At 42.5% G+C, this 15,714-nt stretch overlaps 1 protein-coding gene across 4 annotated transcripts in view; it reads right to left on the bottom strand.

The window, feature by feature from the left end:
- The window catches only part of PDS5B (PDS5 cohesin associated factor B), a 254,196-nt gene extending 247,036 nt beyond the window's left edge, over nucleotides 1-7,160 (bottom strand). Inside the window, exons 1-2 of one of the 4 annotated variants that reach the window (XM_039535254.1) lie at nucleotides 7,023-7,149; nucleotides 3,486-3,606 (exon numbers count right to left, since the gene is read on the bottom strand). The gene's annotated coding sequence lies outside the window, so the exon portion shown is untranslated. Of the gene's footprint in view, nucleotides 1-3,485; nucleotides 3,607-6,363; nucleotides 6,498-7,022 lie in introns of those variants that run through there. The other 3 variants (XM_039535247.1, XM_039535287.1, XM_039535243.1) reach the window with 3 other exon arrangements.
- Between the last annotated feature and the right edge of the window lie 8,554 nt (nucleotides 7,161-15,714).

The following is a 15,714-nucleotide window of genomic DNA, read 5'->3' as shown; positions in this document are numbered from 1 at the left end:
TAAGGTGAACACTCAGCACAGATTTATCGGTTAAATGTTTTGTCGGTTTTTGTTTTAAATTTTTTTTAATGGGATGGGGAAAGGGGGGGGCGGTAGTTAGGGCAAGGAATGGGCAAGTTAGTAAGTGAAGAGGAAGGACAGACAATTTGTCACCTACTTAGCCATGATCAGCAGGTAGAGTTTTGTAGGCAAGCAGAGATGAGTCTTAAGGAGGTATATGAAACAGAATGAGGTAATGAACCAATGAGAATTACAAACTTAGTATAAAGGTGCTTTTATAAAACCATACAAGTTATATAATTATACATAGAACTTCCAAAAATTTCTCTGTTTAGGAAAAACACCTGTAAAATGTTTTGAATTCTCAAAACAGCCAAACAGAATTCTATCAAGCTTTAAAAAAGGGAAAAAAAGGGATGGATTGAGACTATACATGAACTTCAAGCAAACAGGTAATTTTTTCAGTAAGTTATATGAACATGAAAACATGGAACTTAAAATTATATCTTCAACCTTAGCTACAGAAACACTAATAGGATAGGTTTCAGAATAGTAGCCGTGTTTGTCTGTACCCGCAAAAAGAACGGGAGTACTGTGGCACCTTAGAGACTAACAAATTTATTTCAGCATGAGCTTTCGTGACTGTAGGATGCACATTGTCCCCACTGTATCAGGCAACCTGCACCTCATAAAGGACAATATACCTCTGACCTGCTGACTCTTTCAAATTAATTCCACCAAAACCCTGGTGGGATGCCATAGGGTTCCAGCTCAACTGGAGGTGAAAAGTTTGGGCTGGAGTAAAGAAGTGGTCATCTGGGGACCTCCAAATTCTCCCTTCTACCCCCAGCCAGTAATATAGCACCACATGTTAATAAATCTCACTTATCTTATATTAGTTCCCCAACACATTGTAGAACAGTGGTTCTCAAACTTCTGTACTGGTGACCCCTTTCACATAGCAAACCTTTGAGGGTGATCCTCTCCCTCCCCCTTAAATATATTTAAAGGTGTTTTTAATTTATAACACCATTATAAATGCTGGAGGCAAAGCAGGGTTTAGGGTGGAGGCTGACAGCTCGCAACCCCCAATGTAATAACCTCGTGACCCCCTGAGGGGTCCTGACCCCCAGTCTGAGAACTCCTGTTGTAAAAGCTGCCCAGATGTGAGGGAAGCCACAGAAAAACAGTACAAGTATCAGGCAGCAGGATGGAAAAAAGGGCAATCCATCCAAACGCCCTTTGCCTCTTCAGATTAAACAATGGGAGAACACAAATCACACTCCCTATAAAGAAATTCCACAAATTGATGCCAGCAAAATTTATTCTCTTTAGAATAGATTACTCCTATACGTAGGAAAACAGGGTCCCTAAATGCTTAGCCATAAGAAAGCTTCACACTCATCTCAACCAGTAAAATAGAATCATAGATTAGGGTTGGAAGGGACCTCAAGAGATCATCTAGTCCAACCCCCTGCTCAAAGCAGGACCAATCCTCAAATCCCTAAATGGCCCCCTCAAGGATTGAACTCACAACCCTGGGTTTAGCAGGCCAATGCTCAAAAATAATTACCAATGTCTTGCAGGGTGCTGAGTGCAAAATCATGTTTGTGTATCAGTGAATTAAAAAAAATGAATAAATAAAATTTTAAAAAAATGCTATTTTTTCAAGACAAAAAAAGGATTTTATTTAAATCAGATTTTTTTTTATTTAAGTTATAATATGGTTTTCTTTTAAAAAAATAAACCTGTTTAAAATTACATCTGAATATAATACAAAATAAGTTAAGGCCTAAATTTATTATAATCTGTCAAAACATTTAAATAAAAAATAAACATGCTTAATCCATGTGTCTATCACTTTTCTATATAAAGAAAGAATTGGGGGAAAAACATCTAACTTGTGAGGTCAAGCTTTATGAATATGGAACAGTAGGTCATGTAGTGTATTGTGGGCTTGTTTTGATTTAATAAAAATACATTTTATTTGCTGTTCTGTGTTTAATCAAATTCCAGCTACTATCCTAATGTAGCTTGACACAAATCATGAGCAAAAAGTTAATTATCTAGTAAATAAGCAATAAATCATTTTCTAACATACTACAAATATACAATTAATATGAAAATATTAAGCTAAAAAATTGCTTAAATAATTATATAGTGTATCCTCATAGGCAGAAAAAAAGACCTACCAGATCTAACGTAAAGGCTCTATTTAGTTGATTAATCAACGTTTTAATGGTTATGTCAACCAACGTAAATGCACCTTTCTTTAGAAAAAAACTGAAGTACAACAAGAAAAATTGATTATTTAAATTGGGGCTTTCCACTTGGTCATTCGAATCATTATTTAAATCACCTTGATTTAAATCAATCCACCCTAAGCCACTTAAAATCTTCACATTGTCACATAACAGATATGCTTAACATTAAAAAAAATCCAACAGCAGAAAAACTTCAGCTTGTTTGTTCACAATGTTTTAAGCATCCTGGTGAACTAAGTGTCTTCCACAAGGTGCACTTTTGCCCCATATTCTCAACTTACAACTTCTGTCCATTTTGTTTTTATCAAAACGGAGTTGTATGGGATACACTTTGCCAAATCTATGGAAAACAAAGTTCTTCATTTGCAATATCCACAAAAATATATACAGAAGCAGCTTAGAGACATTAAGGGCATGTCTACACTTACAGTGATGCAGCTGCACTGTAGTGAAGATGCTACCTACACTGACGGGAAAGCGTAGATCGATACAGCACTCTCTACTCCAGGAGGTAGGTCAGTATAACGGCATCACTAAGAGCGGTTTTCTTCACACCCTGAGCAACACATTATACTGATATAAGTTTGTAGTGTAGACCAGGGCTAAGAAAAGTGAAGCAAATAGGTTAAATTCAAAGGGGTTTTAGAACTGGATATGGAAAGTTTGTGTATTTAAAGAGATGTTTGGACACTTCCTACAAATTACAGTACTTGCATCCACTGAGTGCCACAAGAGTTGAAATGTCTCAATTTTGGAACAATTAAGTGTCAATTTTTTTCTTTTCTAGTTTAACTTCTCTCAGAAATTGATATTAGGCTTAACTGTATTATACTCATCTCCCATGTGAATAAACTGGGTTTGACGGACAGAGAAGCAAAGGCTGGGACTGCTTTGAAAGCAACAGACTACACTAACTCTTACTACAATGGGAGAGGAGCCCCATTCAATAGTTGCCCTTCCAAAGCCAGTGATACCCTAGGCCTTTAGTTCACAAGTGAGAGCCTAGTCCTCTTTACATGGAAAGATATAAGTGATAATTTAGGCAACCAGAGCATTGGGGGATTAAGAGAAGGATGATCTGGGTTCTGGACTTAAAGGACACTTGTGTTTAGTTTTTCATTAAAAAGTGCATCAGCAGATGTGGCACAAGTGTAAGAAAATGGCACTCGAGGAAAATCTGCAGTAGGACTCAAGAGTTTCTCCAAGCAGTTGACTACTTACTTCTAAATTCTAAAGATGGGTCATCAGATTCTTACATCTGCACAGAGTGGCACATATCCAACCCTTCCGTGCCCCTCCCCACCAACTACCGCCCAAGTGACAGCTGCATATCTTATGAGACCTGCAATTAAAAGGGAGAAGAGGAGAGTATAAATTAAAACAAAGTTGAGAGCAACACACACTAAATTTATATTTTCCTGCTTGAAGGACTCAATTTCATTTACAAATTCTGATAGAAGGAACGGGAACCCAGGAGGTTTTATTCTTCACTTCCATTTCACACTTTCTATTAAAGTTAGTAAGAACACCAAACTTTAGTGGTAAACGCTGACATTACCAAAAAAAACGTCTGTGTGGGATAGATATGTATAATTTCTGTGACAATAAAATGCAATTTACTGTAAAAAAAATCTGTACTCTATGCCTCAATCTCTGTCACACATAGTATTTACAATGGTATAAGACATTAAACTACTTAGTGAACCAGTGTCAGCTCTTGGAATGGACAGTTTTTTTCTGTTTATTTAATCCACAAACACAAAAAGACTGCATTCTCAGGTACTGCTTACAGCCCCAATTCTGTATTGGTTATGTTAAAACTGACCCATGTCTGTCAATAGTCCTAGTGATCCCAATGGAAGATCACTCTGATTCAGAAGTCTGCATTAGAGGATCCTGAGGGAGGATAAGGGCCTAACTTAGAAAATCTCAGATAAAATAAAAACATTTAACACCAACATAACCCATCTAATTTTGATGGGGAGTCGCTGTTTTATCATCTCTCACCATGAAGGTGAACAAAGAAGAGATTATGAATTTTCTCTCATTTTTCCAACTATACTTTTCCTGTACCTAAAAATCACCTTCCTAATCTCCCACTTCGGATCCTCCTTCCATTCATTTTCATGCCTTCTTCCAAGTTGTTCCTTTGAAAATACTCCTTCTGTGCAACAAGTGGAGTATGCTGACTCCTCCAAATCCAACCTTAGAAAACACTTCCTCCAAGAAACTTTTCAGTGATTATCACAACTAGACTTAACACTTTCACATTATAATCATTTTACGTGTATGAATTGTGCGCTCTGTCTGAATGAAGCTATTTTTTTTCATATGCTTGTACAGCATGAAGTACAATATCAGTGCTCAACAAATAAAAATAGGACACAGAAAGGGAGACCAGAGAAAGGAGAAAAACAAAGATAAAACGAGAGAGACAGAAACTACATCTCACCAGAAAAACCTATCAGTCAGACATGCAGCACTGCCTCTAGAAAATATGTACACATGAGAGAGACAAGAGTAAAGAATTACACCTTTCCTTTTCAAAACATTAAATTTCAGCAATTGTCACTTATCTAAACCTTAATGATTTCACTTAACTGTCCAACTTAAATCTCTACTTTGAATCAGACTGATTTTTTCAAAATGTGTTTTAGCATGCGAACTTGCTACATAAGTAACATTCACATTTCTACAACTTTAGTTTTTCCAGCTTCTTCTCAGACAAGACACACAGAACTACTTTGGTATACCAACCAACTGGTATAATAGTAAAATGTGCAAATGAAGTATTACCTATTACCATTGACCTATAAGAATAAGAAACATGGGCACAAGGGAAAACAGATTGAATACATAGGCATAAGGTGTTGGGCTAACGATTGTTTTCTCTTGTACATGCTTTCAGATGTAGGTGGTGAGCACGTGTCACATTTCAGTCAAAAAAAGAGAGCATAATTTCTTGATTCTCTAACAATAGCATATTTTTCTTAGGTGTTTCGTGCATAATATATATTCAAATGTTTCACAGAATCAGAGAAGATTAGGGTTGGAAGAAACCTCAGGAGGTCATCTAGGCCAACCATCTGCTCAAAGCAGGACCAGCCCCAACTAAATCATCCCAGCCAAGGCTTTGTCAAGCTGGGTCTTAAAAACCTCTAAGGATGGAGATTCCACCACCTCCCTAGGTAACCCATTCCAGTGCTTCACCACCCTCCTAGTGAAAGAGATTTTCCTAATTCTACTTTGAATCCTAATTCTACCTTGATTAAACTAATCACATTTAGTGCTGTTCAAAAAAAAAATTAAAAAGGTTTTTCACCTGTTCTCCACAGTAATTTAAAATAGAATACACAGAACTTGCATATTATTTGACACATGAAATGCACTATACCAACTTTGATCAAATAAATTATAACCTACTGTTGTTTTCGAGAAGATAACTACAACTTAATTTGTTTTGAGGGAGGGAATGTGAAAATGTATGTCACTACATACCCCTCCTGAAGTCAAAGATTTGAGATGTATTCCACTTTAAATATCCTCACTGTTTAGAATTTCTACCTTGTTTGTTATCTATGTCACTGTTAATGAAGAGATGCTGAACATGGCTAAAGTGCCTCCCCATCACTTCATAAAGTCTTGAAATCAAATAAAAGATTGAGTGGCATTCAATAACTGCGTTAAACCAAACTTAGTACAACACAATTGACAAGAAATAGTTATCAATAGGTAACCATTTAAAAATCAAAACTCACACAACTTGGAATCTCATTATTTCTTTTAGAGTAAAATCCTGTCCTGCAAGAGCTCAGCTACTGCAGTTGAATTTTCAGGTTTATACACCATCATTTACTGTTGATTTGTTTTGAAGAACAGATAGCGACTTATTTGCAGCAGCATGAAGTTACAGAGCTAGATTCCTCCACCAGAGACTCAAACAATACATATTCTACACACAAAATGTCCTTCACCTGGTAATTCAAGTGTAAAATTTCAAATTTATTAACCTAACATCCATATTCTCCCCCCCCCCCAACAGAACGTGGTAAAAAAAGACAACATGGGGGAAACGAGCTTGCTGCAAACAGTGACCCACCAAATCCAGGTCCTCCTCAGTCACCACCTCCCCCTAGCTAAGCAGCCTCCGATCACTGGATAGTGGAGAGTGTTGAAGGGAGCGAGCTGGGGTCTTCCCCCGCCCTTCTCGACCCCGAGCAGCAGCACGACGGGGCTGCGGAAGCCCGGGGTGCCGCTAAGCGGGGGCTAGGCCAGCTGCCCGAGGCAGCAGCCAGCGCCAGGAGAATCACAATCGTTAACCCCCTCGGCACGGCTCCGCCACAAGGAGCCACCAGCCAGCCGCACGTTGAGGGAGCGACGCCGCCCGCCAGGGGAACAGCAAGAGCCCAGGCCACCCGGGGAAGGGGAGGGGGGCGACCCACAGCACCAGCTTCCAACTCTGGGCGAGGGGAGCAAAGCCCCGCCAAGGTCACCCCCTGGCCACGGCCCCCGCGCTGCGACCCCCCCCCCCGAGCCAGGAAGGGGAGGGGGCGCCAAGTTTAGTGTGTAGAGGCTGGAGATCGCGAAGGGGCGGCGGCGGGGGGATGGGGCGCGGACTCGACTCCGGCCCGGGCGCCCCCACACACTGGCCGTGCAGCATGGTCCGGGCTGGCGCCGCTCCGGCCCGGCTGCAGCGGGGGAGAAAGGGAAATGAAACAGCGCGGGGGGCGGTGGGGGGCGCCCGGCCGCGCTCCTTACCTCCCCTGCAGCCGCCGCCTTTCCTTGCTGCCAGGCGGGTCCGCTCCGCGCTGCCGCTGCTCTGGGCTCGGAAAGGAGCCGCCGCCGTAGCCGCAACCAATCGCCTCTAGCCCCCTCCCCTTCCGCAGCTCGCCCCGCTCTGCCTGTCGGCTTCAAAATGGCGCCAAGTTGTCTCCGGCTGTTCCAATGGAACCGCCGAGAGAGGCGAGCAGGCAGCAGGGCGGAGCAGCAGCGCCCCCTGCCGGCCGGCGCGGGCAGGCGGCGCGAGAGCGAGCCAGACTCGCACAGAAACAACTTCCACAGCCGAGCAGTTACCCCCTCGTGGGGCGAGACCCCGCACCTCGCTCTGCAAGCCCGGACCGGCGGCTGCAGACTCAGAGCAACTCAGCCACAAAGGCTGCGGCACGGAGCGGAGCCGGCTCGGATTCCCCCCACCTAAGCAACGTACAGAAAACTAAACTCCTGCTGCCATCACAGCAAACCCTGCTTCCCCTGCCAAGCACAAGAGGGCCAAAAAGTAAACCCGAACGAAAGCGTGATCCATCTCTATAATACGTATTCATTGCCTGGGCGCAATAACGCTAACTTCCCGCAAGGGAAGCAAAACACCCACCCCCTAACGAAAAAGCAATGGAGATGGTAGCCCAACAGCCAGGACACCAATCACTAGGAAAAACAACAAGTGAAACTGATCCTAGCATGGAATTTTTGAACTAGCAGAATACCTCACTATAGTGACTTGGATGCTCACCAAATACAGAAAGCAAGGACCATAAGCAAGAGGTGGAAACAGAGGGACAATGCACAATCCAAATGCAGAGAGAACTGTGCAATCAATGTGACAAATTAGAGAGAGCGATACAGTCTATTTCACCGTGCAAAAGAAATATTTCCTATTATTAGCTGGAATTATAAACTACTTCTAGTAGAGCAATCATGAATAAATGTGTTTAACCTTGGGAGAGGGCGAAAAGGAGAGCTGAGCAGCTCCAATAAATGCATCATTTTATTGGGATGAAAGTGAGCACAAATGTGATTTATTTTCATCTCCCCAGGTAAACACTATGGAAGAGGGGAGCCAGGATATCAGAAGACAAAACTAAGCAGTTTAAACTGCAGTTATGTTTTTTAAAAAGTGATGACACTTGATTCAACAAGTCTGCTAATACAAGGGGCTTTGTCTAGACTAAAAATAACGAGGTTTTTTTCCATTAGTTAACATGTTACCCTAGTGTAGACAGGTTTCCTAGGACTCTCCTCAGCTATATGTGTGATCTTCACTCAAGTTTTAAAATATTTTAAAATATGCTAGCTAACAAAAACATCTTTTATTATAGTCTAGATAAAGCCTTGAAGAGTAAACTGGATCCTTCATTGCCAGAATTGTTAGTTTAATCTAGTTGCCAGGGCCAGGCCAAATCCTGGCCTTTTTTACATCTTTGCAACTCTGTCTGCCCTGGGTTATGCCTGTTCCACCATTCTTGAAAACAAAAGCATCACTGCACAAGTATAAAAGAGGGCAACATTTTGCCTGACAAATCTTTATTGCGGGCGATAATCTACCAAAAATAAAGAACCCAGCTCAACTTTCAGGGCTCAGAGGAAATTTGTTGCACTGGCAGTTCAGGGAAACATTTTTACTTGCAAGCTGAACACATATGATATGTCAATAATAATTAAAATAAATTTCCCATGTGACCATGTAAGATTATTTTCCTTTTCTGCCCCTTTCCCAGTCCTCTTCCTATTGTGGTGGTCTTTCATTCATTCATTCATTCATGCCCGTCACCCCAACCGGGGTATGGGCCGCCAACCACAGATCTCCATAGTCTTCTATCCTGGGCCATTCGCTCTAGCTGGTTCCAGGTATAGCCCATTTTTTTTCTATCAACCTGAAGGTCGCGTCACCAGGTATTTCTTGGGCGGCCTCTTTTCCGCTTGCCTTGGGGGTTCCACTGCAGTGCCTGTCTGGTGATGTTGGTTGGCTGCTTGCGTAGTGTATGTCCTATCCAGCCCCACCTTCTCCTTCTAATTTCTTCCTCTGCTGGGAGTTGATGGGTCCTCTCCAAGAGGTGGATGTTACTGATGGTGTCTGGCCAGCGGATCTGGAGAATCCTTCTGAGGCAGCTATTAATGAAGGTCTGGATCTTCCTGGTGGTCGTCTCTGTCCAGCTTGCGTCCATCTTGTCTTGCTAATGCCTAGTAGGGTCAGGTTGTTGCTCCTCATCTCTGCTGCAACCTGCGCCGTCTTTCCTGACTCGTACATGGTCCTCACGTTCCATGTGCCGATGGTAATCCTCCTGGCTGCAAGAAGGGTGATCGGCTTAGTGGCTTCCTCACGGCTTTCACCACCCAGCGTCATGCATCTTCGAGTTGAAGACCCTTCTTTTTCTAGGCTAAAAGTCTCTGTTAACTCTATTGTTGGCGTTTCTGTAGCAAGCTGATTTTTACAGGGTGGAGTTGCTAGCCCCACGCCCAACCCTCCTCCTTTACCCTGACTTGGGACAGGCAGATGGCCCCAAAGGACCTCTCTGGTGGAGTTGTGGTGGTCTTTACCTAGATTATAAGATTTTATGGTCAGGGAGTCTGTCTTTATCTTTATTTGGTGTGTGAAGTGCTAGACACATATATAAATCTCTATACGTATCTCTTGCTCCTCATTCCTGGGACAGGGAAGGGTACTTATCCCCTCCATCTGATGTCAGGATGCCTGTCAGCTATGGACAGACATTTGGAGACTGAAAAATGGTGAGGTGGATGCTGTGAGGAAGCCTAAGACTTGATTCCAAGTCACCAGAAGGTCTTCATAAATGCCCACACATTTGAATGTATCTGCACTTAGTCATTCAGTCATTTCAGAAGTTAACGCTTTTAAAGAAATCCCTTTATTTTTTCTCCCCTCCTCTACCAGTGTTAATTTTCTTGTAGGGGTTAACACACAAACAAAATAAAACACCCACCACTAGTTTACAAACTATAGTACTTCGCTACTTCTTACTGCTTGATAACTCAACAGTAGTACCTTTCATGTTCCTCCAGAGGGGGCCCTTACAGCACCTCTTTTCATGAGGGTTAGCTGCTGTTTCCTCCTCAACTGTCACAGAGGGGTGATAGAACTTGGGTGCTAGGAGTGTGGCTGCACCTCCAGGCTTAAAATAATAATAGCAGCTGAATGCACGGCTTTCAACACATTCAGGGTTTACAATTCTGTTCAATGGCTTTCAGCATCCCCTCTATACAAATTGTTCCAGTGCCCCTGCTGTTATTCCCAACTGCCAGAGATCGTTCCGATTCTAACATCCCCTCTTCTTCTTGTAAAGGGACATGACTCAAAACATTCAAACACTGAAGTTTGAAAAGAGGAAAATAATCACTCCATACACACACACCCTACTGTACATGCATCAATTTTTCTGCTCCCTTTGCTCCAGCACCACCCCTGGAGTTAACTTATGGCAGAAAACAGCTCCTGATGCTACAACTTCAGAGAAACGGACGAGTAAACTACTGTAAATTGGATACTTGCCCTGGGTGATGATAATCAGCAGTACTGCCCTGCCCACATAAGCTGCAGGAGGCAGCAAGGAGCTGCTGTTACCCAAACACCAGACAAATCCAGGTGCATACTGACTGAGGCCAGTGATGAGGCTTTGCAGAACACTCTCATATGTTGCATTAAATTTCTATTAAAATTACGGGGTTATGCTGCTATAGTCCCTGTAGTATAAGCATGAGTTGTGTCTCAGCTCTCCATCTGTAAAAATGAGATTATAGTACTTTCCTACCTCACAGGACTACTCTGAGAATAAATACTTTAAAGACTGCAAGGTTTTCATATACTATGGCAATGATCCTATATAAGTACCTTAGATAGAGAGAGGCACATGAAGAAACAGAATTCAGTACACATTCCCTTGTTCTGGCTTTTCAGTGCAAATAAGAGTAAAAAGCAGTAATAATGGCCATAGGCAAAATTGGCCCCTTTTCCTACTTACTGTAAAAGATAACAGTATCCCAGAGAAAACCTGGAAGAACACTGATTCAATTTTTCCACATCATTCTCCAGACTCTTTCCTCACTGAAATAACCCTGAACTCAGAGGACAAAGTTGTGTGTGTATATACAGCTGGAAAAAGTTTTCAGGTGAATAGTTTATTCCCTCCAAAAAATGCAGTTTTAGTCAACCTGAAACTGTTATGAATTGATCTAATTAGTTTCAGGTGAGAAAAAGATTTTCAGGGCCATCTTCAGAAAAGAAAGTAAGTGTGAGTGTGTCTGGCCATCTGATAACACTAGCCTAATGGTTAGGGCTCTCGCCCGGGATATTAGAGACATAGGCAAGAATGAATCCCCATTCTATAGCAGGGATATCCCTCTGCTAACCACCAAGCTATAGGCTATTCTATTCTCAGTCACTCCTGTTTAAGTTGTTCCACTTTGTATAAATACATAAATATTAATTGGGCCAAAGAGATAGAGAGAGCAAGAGAATGAGAATGACTCCATAGCCTGGTGATTAAGACATTCACCTCAGAGGTAGGAGATGTGGATTCAAATCTTCTCTCTCTGATTTAGGGGAGGGATCTGAATCCACATCTCCTACCTCTCTCTTTGGGCCAATTAAATAAGTATATATACAAAGTGGAATAGCTTCTCTAGGAGATGCTGAGAGCAACCCACCTCAAAATAGCTGATAGCCTGATGATGAGGATGATTACCTGAGGGAGGGAGATATACATACAACCTGAAACATACTTCTCTGATTTTCTGACAGATTCCAAATATTTTGTGAACTGAACCTAATATTTTTTCTGATTTTTCAGTTTGCTGGCTGAACTGAGAAATCAATTATTTCCCCCAGCTCTATGTATATTGATCTCCTTACCATCTTCTCCTTGAAGGCCCTACTATTCTCATTCTCTGATTTAGTTCCTGGCCTCCGAAGTCTCCTTCACTACACCCATGGTGACAATCTCACCATTCTATTTGTTTCCCTCTCCCACCTTCATGACTTCTTCAAAGTTGTCCCTTACATAAAATGACACCCCAACTTCAATACAGCAGACCCTACAGTCTCCTCATTTCAAATCACTTCTAAAAACTCATTTTGTTTTATCTTATCCAGCATTCAGGGCATAGATTATTATTCTTTCTATAAATCCAACACATTACCAACATTGATTATACATAATACATATGTGGTCATAGTATCTATGAAATAATTATTTTATTTCTGCTACCATGAAGTAAACTGCATTTATTCTGGACCTTCTGCACTCTGTCCTTTGATTCATATTCAATAGGGTAAGGGCTAGCCTTATTTGTAGGGCCCTAACTTGCTGGAGGGACGTAACAGGCTATGAAATGCCCCATTCTCTAGTTCAGTGGTTTTCAACCTATGGTCTATGGTCTAAAATTTCCAAAGGGGTCTGCACCTCCATCTGAAATGTATTAGGGATCTGCAAATGAAAAAAGGTTGAAAACCACTGCTCTAGTTCCACAACCAGATGAAGAGAAAGGGCCAGTCTGAGAGTATAGAATTGGAACAAAACAGAAGCTTAAGCAGCCAATTGCTTTGCTTGTGCTTGAAAGCACCCCAGTCCAAATTACTTGCTTCCAAAAGTCCAAACCTCTATCATTCCAGAACAAAATGTTTAATAGAACCTACCAAGTATGTTTTCCTCTCTCTATGGATCAGGTAATTACTCAACAGGTTACTAACAGTAATTACTCATCTGTACATTTGATTGAAAATGTTAAAAAGGGAGAAGTGTAAAAATTATTTATTTGCATTTTTGCCCTAGAATCGAGACATTGGAAATTGACTGCTCATTCTGATACTATACTATGGGCAAGAGTGGTCACATTTGTTTTAATTGATGCAATGTGGTATTTAGTACAGGTGAGAGAACAGTGGAGGGAAAATTTTGCAAATAGTTGTTTTAATTATAAATAATATTTTGATTTGATCATGTTTTTTTAATATCCAGCAGACACTTTAAAAAAATTTCACATTTATGTACAAAAGTAACCATACAACATTAGTTTTTACTTTTTTAGGGAGGAAATACTCCAGCATGTAAAATATAGTATCAGTGCTAAAATAAATCACCAGTTAACAATAAAAATATTTAACAATTATGTCACAATGGAGGCAAGTTAGCTTAGGGAACCAGAAAAGTAGGATTCCTGAGTTCTATTCCCAGTTCATAAACTAGCTTGTTTTGTGACTCTGGGCACATCACTTAGACTCTTTGTGCTTCATTTTCTCTGTCTGGAGAAGCTAATATCTTCTCATCTTTGTAAAGCATTTTGAGATCCTTGAGATACTATAGAAGAGGAATACAACATTTATTTGTAAATGTTTATTAATGCATGTTTCAATAGATGGGTTGTCGGCCTGAGAAACTGCTTTAGTCCAGATATGCATACTGTTTTACATAGAATAGTGTGCATATGAATAGATGTTCCAAAGTATTAATCTAAACAAAATCTGTATTTTCATTTCTCATTAATGATAATCATATTAAGGAAGATAAACTAACATGTTAACTGCAAATACCCTTTATCTCCGGATGACGTATGATTCATGATTTATCTCCTTAAATGTAGAAAATCATTCAATATTGTAAACGTGCCCAGAGGCTTGGGCAATGGGAATATGTGGTGGTTTTTTTTTATAAATCTAAATAAATTAGCACAGCAGCAACATTTGTGCCAGGCAGAAAAATTGCTTCTACTGTGCTGGGAGACCCAGACATCATTATTTGGTTCTGTTTGTATATATATTGGGACTTCTAGTTCCTAGTTTGGGTTACCTCTTACACCTTTGACCTATGTTAATATTTGTTATATTTTGCAGTACTGTAGTTGTGCATAAAAGGAACATATAAAAAGACAGATCCCTATTCAGTGAATTTACCATCTAACAGTATGTCTATATTTCAAATGAAGTTTACTCATGAGGGCATTCCACGCCAAAAAATTTAAAATTCTGCATACAATATTTTTAAATTCTGCAAAATTCTGCACGTTTTATTTGTCAATAAATAAATGCAGAGGCTCCAGCATTGCAGTGGGGAGCATAGTCCACTGGCTGCACAAAGGTGGGAGATCTCCCTGCAGACCCCCCATCCCCACCCTTGGGACACGATTTAGTGGTGAGGCTGCACCTGACCCTAACACAGCACAAGGCCTGGACCTGCCCCTCTGCGCCAGGCGCACTAGGTGTGTGGCAGGCAGGCTCAACCAGGCAGGATCCAAATGTGAAGGGGCTTAGTGTGGGGGGATACAGGTGTGGGGTGAGAGGGTTCTGTGTGGGACAATCTAGGTGCAGGCAGTTCATTGGTGGGCCTAGGTGTGGGGGAATCTGGATGCACAGAGGCTTGTTCAGGGGGGTCCAGGTGCAGGGGCAATGGGACTCTGCAGGGACTTCCAGGTGAAGGTGGTTGGGGCTCAGCAGAGGGATCTGGGTGCTGGGGGAGTGGGGATTGGTGAGGTGGAGGTCTGGGTACAGCTAGTTGGGGGTCAGTGGTGTGGGTATGGGGGCTCAGGGTGGTGTGGGAGGGATGGGAATCATCAGGGTTGGGGTTTGAGTGCAGGGAGCTCAGTGGGGGGAGGTCTGTCGTGCAGGGGTGGGGGTCCAGAGTCAGAAGGTCTGTGTGCAGGGGGGCTGCAGATGCAGGAGTTGAGATTCAGTCAGGTGGGGTTCAGGTATGGAGTGCCAGGGGGGTTCTGGGTGTACAGAGTGAGGCTTGGCAGGGGTGTCTGGGTATGAAAGGTCTGGATGGATGGGGGTTGGGAAGATGGGGGAGCAGCTCCCCACACAATGACCCTTCCCCCCTAGAACTGAAGAGTGATGGAGGCAGGAAGGGAAGGGGAGGATGCTGAGCTTCCTGCAGGTGTGGGACGTTTCTGGATGAGTGTCTGACACAGCCCCAGCCACTCCTTGCAGGGGAAGAGGAGGTCCCATCCTCTCCTGCCTCCAGCCCAGCCGGGACTAGCAGCTGATCCCAGATCAGGGTAGGAGCAGCTGGCTTAGTTGTCCCCAGCCCCGCGGTGATTTACCTGTCTGCCAGCTGTTCCAGATGCCTGAAATGATGTACTTGTGCTGCTAGGGAGTGGTGCGTGACTGCTCTTGTAGCTTCCCTTTGCTTCCCTGTCAGAAAGTCATTTTTCTGTGGGGAAGCAAAGAAATCTGCAGGGGACATAAATTCTGCACATGTGCAGTGGCGCAGAATTCCCCCAGGAGTAGGAATTCCCCCAGAAAGTTAGACATACCCATGCTAACTTGAATCTAGCTAGCACAGTTAACATTAGTGAAGATGCAGCAGCACAGGCTTCAGCATAGGTTAGCTGTCTCCATACAAGCCCAGCAGGTGGGTACTTGGGTTGCTGGCCCTTACTGGCCACTGAGTCTTCACTACTATTATTATCCACACTAGTTAGATTAAAGTTAGTGTTGCTATATCTGTGTGCTACAATTACACCTTAATTTGCAGCGCAGACATACCTGAAGACCTCAGTCCTGTTAAGCCTTACAAATATATTAACCAGGGGCAACCCTGCCCCCCTGCCTGCTGGAACCCCGAGCATTCCCCCCCATGGCCAAAGGAGCCTCTGCCCACCTGCCCCTGCCAGCCCCCCCAGCACCGGGCCAAGCTGCCAGCCCCCCGCCCTTCCCAGTGCCAGA

The sequence above is a fragment of the Mauremys reevesii genome, linkage group 1 (genome assembly GCF_016161935.1).
Source record: "Mauremys reevesii isolate NIE-2019 linkage group 1, ASM1616193v1, whole genome shotgun sequence".
NCBI lineage: Eukaryota > Metazoa > Chordata > Testudines > Geoemydidae > Mauremys > Mauremys reevesii.
Note: the sequence above shows the minus strand (reverse complement) of the source record. Positions and strands in the feature narration are given on the sequence as shown.